The sequence below is a fragment of the Chanos chanos genome, chromosome 4 (assembly GCF_902362185.1).
Source record: "Chanos chanos chromosome 4, fChaCha1.1, whole genome shotgun sequence".
In the NCBI taxonomy this organism is placed as follows: domain Eukaryota; kingdom Metazoa; phylum Chordata; class Actinopteri; order Gonorynchiformes; family Chanidae; genus Chanos; species Chanos chanos.
Window position 1 is genome coordinate 42,834,587 of NC_044498.1, and position 7,617 is coordinate 42,842,203.

Here is a 7,617-nt window from a genome sequence, read left to right on the forward strand (position 1 = left end):
GTGAAATGTTGTGGACTCAAAAGTACCATCCGAAGTACAAAGTACAAAATGTTTTAATCTTTTTTTTTAAAGAATGAGTTCATTAAAATACAAACTCTTTAAATGTACTTAAGTAACTAAGTAAAATATTGTATTTAAGTATTTATACGTAATGTCAAACTTTTTGTGTGTATGTGTATACGTGTGTGTCATTGAAAATTAGGGCAGAGTTACTGACAGGAGCTCTTAGTGCCCTATAGATTCATAGAGATGTATGTAAATTTGAATGCCTAAATGTATTGTATATTTTGAATTACAGAAGTATTAAAGACATGTGGTGTTAATTGTAAGTATTATTGTGATTAAAAAAATACATATTTTATAAGACATTTTTGAGTGCATCTGTCTTTACTGATATAAATACATGTCTTGTAGCATGACTTTGACAATGTTGTCCTTTACTGAACTAAATACATCTAACATATATTTGATGTTATTCATTTTCCTCATATTCTCAAGCCATTATTATGCTAAAAGTTGGAGTTATGTTTTCTGTTCCCTCTTCCTTCATCCATCCATCCATCCATCCATCCATCCAACCAACAACAGAAAAGAGCAATGCCATTCAGTTAAATAATGACCATTCAGCCAGCTCAAGGAATCTGCGTGTTTATTTTTGCATATTAAGTATTTCAGTAGTGTGTATTAGTTTATACTATATACTGCACTATATAATATAGTTGAATTAAGGAAACTGGAACGTATTCGCTTTTCGTTTGTTTCTTTGGACCTTACTAAAAGTAAGATCATTTTAGTACTTGGCAGCTTCGACGCGCCGTTCGTGTGTAGTAGCGCTTTCAGACCAGTAGGTGTACGCAAAGAGCTGTCAATGGTTAAGGGTAAGAGATTTGACTAAACATATGTCTATCAGAATTAGTTAACATCAGAAGATCTTTTTGTATACGATTTCGACGAGGTTAAGGATTCTAGCGGATCCTGCACAGATTCAGCGATTCTTAATGTTTGTCTGTTTAACACATACAATACCCTCATGAACGGGAGATATATCCACAAAAGCGCGTAAGTCAATAAATTCGCCGAATAAATGAGACCGCGCTGAGACGCTGCTCTTGGCCTAAAAAAGCATAGGAAGCTCTTGCTACTCCTGCATCTCTACTATTATTCATCTGGGGTTTAAAAGTTGGCCAGTGCCGTTTCATAGGAGGTGTCGAAGACTGCTGATAGAAACTTAACCTCATATGTCTTTCTTGACCTTGATGTATTGAATCAGTCTGGTGGGGTAGCAGTAGGACATTATATTGTTATAAGGTTCATGCATAATTCATAAGTCTTAAGGTCTTAATAAGATAACACAGCTCCCCCCTCTCCTCAGCTCACGGCTGGTTTAATGGGATGGAATGTGACAGATTGTGTTTTCGTCCATCTGATATGGAGCCCGGTGAGGGGGGAGGGGCGTCGAGCGTCAGATAAACAGTGAAATAGAGAGCGATAGTCGCTGGGAAATGGGTGAACCTGTTAGAGATGCTTTCTGTTGCCTTATCTTAAATTTTAGGTTTATTTAAAAAAATATTTGTGATTGCGTTGTATTTGTATGATACAGACATTTTCTCTCTCTCTCTCTCTCTCTCTCTCTCTCTCTCTCTCACACACACACACACTTATAGACACACGCATAGAGACTCACACACACACAGACATGCACGACATGGGGTTATTACTGCCAGCCCACTAACTCACTCCACTATCTGCTGGCAGTGCATTAAGAGCCCCATTAGTCCAAGACCCTGTGAATAATTCCTAAAGTGGGCATGTTTTCAGTGCAAGCTATCCTCTCTGTCAACCCAACACACTCTGGAGAAAGAGGGACAACCAGCTAACTCCGCTCGCCAACCTGCTAACAGAAAAGGAGTATGCTAACTTTTATTTGTCTGTGGTCAAACATATTCAAGAAGGGAAAATAAAAGACACAAAGACAGTATGAAAAGGCATAGCTACAGTGTTGGAGAGGCTGCTCTCTTGTGCCCTCACACAGGAGCACTGAAGTGCCAGGCAAAAGTCAAGCTTGCATTTTTAAATAATCTTCATAATTCATAAGGTGATTGTGTTATTTGGCATGGGCCCCACACACTGGCTGAGTTTGTTAAATATACTGGCAGGGAATAATGCTTGAATAGATCCACTCATATTTCTTATCTTTGTTGAGGCTTGACAACCTCTATCATTCCATGTATTAGAAAGGCAACAAACAGTCAAAACAACTTTTGTGTGCGATGTTGTTGCGCGATACAGAGACTTCTTCCTCTGACGAGGCTTAAACTTTGACATTTCAACCAACCTTTGTGGGATTCTCTGTGCATGTGTGTGCGTGTGTTTACATGTGTGTTTCAGAATCAAGCTCACTACAATAAATCTATGCTCATCTAAGGCTTATTGTTCAAAAAGAATGACTCTCTACCTCTGGGCTATAGACTGTGATTCTTGTGAAAATGTGACATTGAAAAGGTGGGAGGTGAGTGGGTAAAGCCATTCAAATGTGTTTATTTTTCCAAAGGTGTGCATTATGGAGCAACTTTAGAGCCATTCGGAGAAAAATACGCTATTTAAGAGAGCTCAGAGGCAATCTGAGTCGTAATGCTTTCTCATAAAAACCTGTCATTGTGGCATTGTTGTGATTTGCTATTTTCACAGTCACTCTTTTCCTGTCTCTCACTGGAACATAATAGAGGGGGAGAGAGAGAGAGAGAGAGAAGTGAGACAGCGTACAGTAAGATAATGGGAAAAAAAAACACAAAAAGAGACAAAGACAGATGTTAGAAAATAGAGGGATGTAACAACTGATATATACACACACACACACACACACACATATATATATATATGGAGGAACAGAGAGAGAGCGAGAAAGAGAGAAGAGGGATAGGAAGTGCAAAAGATGAGTCTTCCTTATTGCTTTTTTTTACGTTTAATGTGGCTTATGGTAAAACAGTATTTAACCTGTAAACATATCAGGGAGGACAGACGCTTTGTAAACTTGTCACATATTTCAGAGACTGAGTGAAAAGTAAAATATAGTGAAAGTGTCTTTAGTTATAAATGATAATCGCAACAACCCCCATCTGCCATGATGTCATGAGTTTTGTATCTGGTTCATTCATGGCAGTAAGCCCAAGACCTTCTGCATTTTTCCTCTGGCTTTATCCTTAACCCCCTGGCTCAAGGCTTAGAAATTCAATTCAGTCATTGTAAGGAACACACATACACACACAAACCCATGTTGTTATTTCTTTTAGTTATTTGTTTGTTTACAACTATAATCATTAACCTAACATAAAACACGGCCCACTTGCCTTAACAAAGTCTTCCCCAACATTACTATTCACAACTAAAGATTCTTCACTCTCAGTTTAGCACCCTCTTAATGATGATGTTTTTTAAGGGTTTTTTTGGTCCTTTCAGTCCTTCTGCCGACAACCCTGCTGACAACTGGAGAGGGTTGTATAAGTGCAAAACAATTCTTATCAAGAAAAACAAGGAAATAATCAAAAAGCACAGATGATTTGAATGCCAGAAGAAATAACCATTGCAAGGAGTTGAAAATTGTTTCATTAATATTTGTAATCCCCCTGTATCTTGATAAGGGCTCACAGGATAAGCCTGTGTTTTTTTAAGATGGTTTTAGGCACTGGGGGGGAAATTGCCTGACATAGGATGGGGTATTATTTGAAGTGTACATCTGATGTAATTTAAGATACAGGAACACCAAACAAGCCACTGCACTTTTTTTTGGTATGTCTCTGTATGATAAACAGGAAGTTTCATTTCATTTAGAGATTTCAAGTAAGACATGGATTTTGACAATAATTGTCATAAAATATAGTTATTAATAATTATAATAAAACAGTAATGTAAAACTGGATTTCCAAAGTATCTCACACCCTCCTTGTCGGAACCACTGGAATATGTATTTTGCAAATTCTTGTCTTGCACCCATGTGAGGAGACTTGATAAGAATGCAGTTTATTGGAGCAACCACATGATTAATAAATGCTGCCAAAACACTCAAATCAATGAAAACTCTATTGCTATTCCCTAAAAAAAGAAAAGAAAGTAAAGAAAAAAGATGTGGCTTTGACTGTTTAAAGGTTCTTTTGCCTTTTGTGTTACTGGGTAATTATTTATGAGAACATAAAACATTTTCACTTCAAATAAAGACATTGATATCAGTGACAATAAAAGGAATTAGTTGCTTGATACTCTTTGAAGTAATTTTGGGGAACTCAGGTAGAAATTGTTTATATATATATAGTGTTGGCATCCGTGAAGAAATTTAGTGGTGTGACCTCATGAAATTTTATTGATATTGTATTTTCCTTGAGTCTGTAGACAGAGATGAGTATGTCAGAGGGAACAAACTGTTTATTGCTTTGTCAAGTGATTTCATATTACAATTCTTTATAGAGGCTTTGTATGTATAAATTACTTTTTTGTCTAATAATGGCAGCACCAAATTACAATCTAAGGTGATTTGCTCAAAAAGAATTCAGTGAACTAAACTGAAACATTTGGCCTTAGGAAACCTGAACTATTGAAAGAAGGCAGACATGACATGAGGACAAAATGTCCAAGCAGGGGGTGGTTGAATCCTGACGTTGGTAAACCCTGCTCTCACATTTAATTCAGAGAGATGCATCACTCTTCCACTGAGATTATACACTTAAAAACCTGCCCCGGCCTCATGCAATCATAGGAGCCAAAGCAATTTATTCTGTGAGGTGAAATGCATAGCAGAAGAGAAAACAGGGACTAGATTCTTTCTTCGTGCAGCTGTGTTACTTTTTCAATCACAGTAAAAGGTTTTGGACACATTCAGCAGACCATGCTGCCACTGATATGCTATAACTTTAAAACAGGTTCATGGTTGTAGATAAACATGGTTAAATTAGTATCACCAAACTTGTACTCATATTTTGGATAATGTATGACTAGTAAATGAAACTGAAAGACAGCTGTAAACTTTGATGAAACTTACAGTTGAAACTTTGTCAAATTTTGGGAGGATTTTGTAGTGCTATTTTTTCAGTTGTGAAATGTAAAATATCGCACCATATTATCTCTGTTGTTGTCAGTGGATGTAAAACAACATATATACATATGTTCGTGTGTTTACCTTTTAAGATGTTACACTTCTTGCTACTTTGACATTCAGTGTAAAAAATGGTTCACAACACTTCCTTTGACTGGCATGTTCTCAATTAACTAAACTAAACTCCTGGTGACAGAAAAAAGCACAGCTCTCTGCAAGACAGGCTGATTGTTCTGAAGAATCAGAAAATGCTATTATTATAACAAAATAAATCATAAAGCTGCCAGGTGAGGAGTACACATGTTATATAATTAATGGGACCAGATGTCTTGGTTGGTACATGAAAATGTATGTGTTCTTGGAAACGCTTGTACCTGTGTGTGTACGTGTGTGTGTGTCTCGTTCACACAATGTTTAGACGGTTCATTTCTGGTATTGTACCTCCAAAAGACAAACTGTTATCATCAAGCTTTATACTCCTGTAATGACCCTGGGAGAAAGATATGGAGGAAAACCCACTCAGCTTTTCTCATTTGTTTTTCATTTTCCGCTTTCATTTTTGTGCTATTAAAATGACAGCATCACTCTGGTGTGATAAGACTGTACTGACTGCAGTGCTTGATTTTGTATGTTCTGTATGTGCCCATAGCCTTAACGATGCTCTTTTTGTAGGGTAAAGCAGCTATCTTATTCCTGTTTTCTTACTTTCTTTGCTAACTATGTTTTCAATCTCCATTCATCATCTTTGAATCATGTTTAACAATTTCACAGTGAAAAAAAAGGTTGTGTGTGGACCTTTCATCACTTAAGACGTAGGACTGTGGATTCTGTTTAGAGGGGATTCAGGCGTAAGTATAGGCATACAAGCTTCATACTGCATAATTAGATACTAAAGATAAGTTTTAAGAGGCATTTGGTCCTTGTCAGATAAAAATGGTTCTGTAAGGCTTTGTCATTTTAGATATGCATGAGAATTGATGTTTAACTTCTTACACAGATGTCAGACTGCCGGGGACTTCAAACAGTGTTTGTGCGTCAAGATGCATTTTTGCTTAAGTACCATTTTGCCTCTCTTTTCATCTGCCTTATACACTATAATTGCTATTTCTAACGTAATGTCTCCTTCTCGTTTCTAAAGTAAATTGCTTTAAATGTAGTGAGAATATCGGTCTCAGTGCGTAGCCTGAGAAAGAAAATCACTAAATAGAATGGGTGTAAATGTCATTTATTCCCCACTATGAAAAGTTTGTTTTGAATGTATGCACATGGGGTTCTGAATTCAGAGCTCGCATCATGTTTGCTCACGTGACCTTGGTTGCTGAGGGGGGCAGACACTGAGAACAGTTGGGAAACGTTAGCTAGCATAGCAACTATGGACGTTGGTAATCATGCTCACCCAAGGCAACAGCTAAACACATATGTGTTAGTTACCTTCAACAGACCAAGAAAAAGTCGAGAGGTTTGTGTGGTTCACATTCGTTTCTCATCAGCTTGTGACAACCACTCAAATCTTATTTTTGAACCTGACGAATTCTTGTGAGCTTATGTGGTTAGCCAGCTAACTAGCCATAAGCTAACACTTTTCATTAGTGCTTTGTATCTGTACTATTGGTGGTGGAAAAGGTAACAATTACCCAAAGAAATTTCTTTGGGCACAGTTATTTATTAAGTAGTGCTCAAACACCGTTGTTGGCATCTGTTGTTTTTATTTTTTTACGCTTTATCATCGCTTTGTTTGCGTTTTTTCACAGAGGTATTTTGTTGCTCTTATCTGTGTGGCGAGGAATGAGTTAGTTAGCACTGCTGTTCGTTTACCTTGTGGTAACAGGTTAGTTACCGTTAGTTAACAGATAAGCTAATGCTAGATAATTTCGCTATCTGTTGTCATGGCCACAGTGTTGAAGCTAACGGTTTTACAGCACCTGGGATTGTTCGGAGGCATTCTGCACAGTATTAGTGACAACGTAATAACGGTGTACATTGTTTTGAGTCTTTCTCTAATATTTGAAATCGACTCGGATTTTCCTTCTTCGCAGGTCTCAGTTAGCTTTACGGGCAACATAGCTATCCAAGCAGTTAGCGAGAGAAAGAAGCTAGCACAACAATCCCGCTTGTGAACCTGCTAACTTGTTGATATGATTTATATTCTAACAAAAGTGCTGCCACCTCTTTGTTTTTGGTTGTCTTTTTCCATTAGCCATCACAGTTTAACCAGTAGATATGCAACATTGTCGATCCGTTTAGAACTAGATATTACAGCCAAATAAAACAAGTGAATGATGTAATTCTAACTCCTGGATGTACTGATATCAACCTAATATTGGTTGTTGCAGTTAGTGGCTAGTTGGATTGTTACACAGTAACACTGCAATAAAACAGTAATGCTGTAATTTGAACTGTTCAGTGGTGTAACCAGATGAAGATTACTAACATTTCTCTCCCTCTTTTGTGCCATTGGACAGTGAAAGGAGTTGTACTGTCCATGACTGGATGGTGAGATGACGACAGTGATTGGGTCTGCCCACAAGGGGAGA